We start from the raw sequence: 2411 nt of genomic DNA on the forward strand, positions 1-2411 counted from the left end.
AAAGTTCGATAATTTAAGCATACATGCGTGTTTAAAATTTTTCATTTGGTTTTCTCATTTAGGTACGGTGAGCCAAAATTAACCGGCGCGATACTAAACCCAACCCTTTAAAATAATAAAAATAACACCTTTAAGTTTTTAAATTGAAAATTTAACAATCTGCACTTTTCACTAGTGTTTCATTGACATTTTTCTATTTGTAAACAAACTATCCCGCTACTTTCTGCGTTGCCAACCGCTTTTGTGGGTTCCGTTCCTAATTTGCTATGCTGTTCCAAACTGATTAATGTAAACAGCTGTGATTCCAACCGTTGTGTAGAAAAAATATTAAATTTGCTTTTAAAATTTGTGGGTGGTTGGTGAAAGTATGAGGGATAATACCTTTTTTGTTTGTAGATAACATGAACATATAACAATAATAAAATTACGTGATAAATTCCTTGCGTGTGCAATAATTAACAATTTCGAAGTGCGCTTACCAAATTGAATTTAAATCCATAGTATTGTAGGCTAATGGATTTTTTTTTATGCCAATATACACACCATAAATTAGTTGGAGTGCATGTCTAGAACGTCGTAATCCTTTAACGCCTCCGGGATGTATGCGTGTGTTTTTCGATACCTTTGATATTAAAAGTGACTGTTAATTTTCCTCCAGACTATGAATCACTTAAACTTTCGATATTAAGTGACTTGTTAGGCTTACCTCAGTGCATCAATTAATAAAACAAAAACAATTATTAAATTTAATATTATTAATTTTATTTTTTCGTTCGATTTTCATTCAGTGTATATATGTATGTGTATTAATTTCCTTCAACATAAATGTTATATTTATAGTTTTCTTTTAAATAAATATCTAATAGACATTTTAAATAAAAATAAAAATATGTTTTAACAGAAAATACATAGTAGTATTTAATAGTATACAAGTATGTAGTAAATAGTAGGTAAACTTTTAGCAACTAACTACACAGAGAAAATCCTAAATATATAGATATACTTATACATATGTGATAGCTAAATAGTATATAATATATTACAGTTTACAAATTAAATCTAAGATCTTTAACGTCGCTAATACACTAAAATATACAAATACGAATATATATATAAATTTTATAATATATGTAGTAGTGTTTATTAAACCATACAAACTTTAGACTGACAGTAAGTAGTTTGTCTAAAATGTACTAATTAAGTATAGTAATTTAGTAGTGTTTAGTGTTTAACATTTTGTACTGACTACGCTACCAAAAAGGAGGAAAGAGGGAATAAACTGCGTCAAATAACGTGATCTACATATGTATGTGTACGCTGTACTGTAGGTAAATAAGTAGTTGTTGGATTACTTAATTTTTTGTAGTTTTTGTGTTAATTTGTGGTTTTAGTCAGCGTTACTTAGCTCTTCAAATATTTTATTATTGCTATATATGTACTTGTAAATATTTAATAACTTTCACAGTACATACTTATGCATGTGTATATGCTGTAGTAGATGTATGTATGTAATACTTATGCACTTGTATTGATATTGTTTACTAATATATTGTTGTCAATTGCATCATAAGTAGGATTTTTTCCAATTGTCCATGGTGAAATGCCGAAAATGCAATGTTCAGGTGGCAGTGTTGTGTTTATTTTACAAAAAATTCACCACTTTCACACTACACGATACAGATTCGCATTATCTTTAGTTGGTATATTACTTTTCAGTTTTATTTCAGTATTTTTTATTTTTAAATACGCACAAGTACGTTGAAGGTGTACCGCTAACAATTTGCATGGAATATATGTTGTAATTATTATGTAGAAACCGTTATAACAATATATTTTTATGCTAACTTTCTTATTTGCTATTGCAATACTATTAGTTATTGTTTTTAATTTGTTATAAATTTAGTTTATTGTTTGCTGACTTGGATTTATATACTTTTCACGTTACTTTATTGGTTTTATCGTCAAATTTTAGTTCGTCTGTACGTTTTGCTATCGCTTACAAATTGTTATAAGTTTTATAAAAAGTTACTGTTGTGTATATTTATTGACTACTACATAAATGTTGAGTGTAGAGTTTGTTTTATTGATTTCTTGTTCTAAACATTATTTTATCTTTATTTTAATTATTTAATTTTTTCTGTTTAATTATTTTATGATTTCTGTTTATTTTTGTGCGGAAGACTACTTAACTTTAATAGTTTACATGATGTGACATAAGATTTTTTATCATTCGTTCAGCTACATACTTTACACCTTATGTTGCTTGGTTCACAAACTAATATTTTTGACATTTGTCAAAATAAAATTTGTTTTTAAGACTTCATTGCTACAAACTAATGGAAATATTATTTTAAAAAGAAGTTAATATCAGTTCAAATTATTGTGAATACGCCTTTATATAAAATTTATTT

The sequence above is a fragment of the Bactrocera latifrons genome, unplaced genomic scaffold, assembly GCF_001853355.1.
Source record: "Bactrocera latifrons isolate USDA-ARS-PBARC rearing strain unplaced genomic scaffold, ASM185335v1 scaffold_23, whole genome shotgun sequence".
Lineage (NCBI taxonomy): Eukaryota > Metazoa > Arthropoda > Insecta > Diptera > Tephritidae > Bactrocera > Bactrocera latifrons.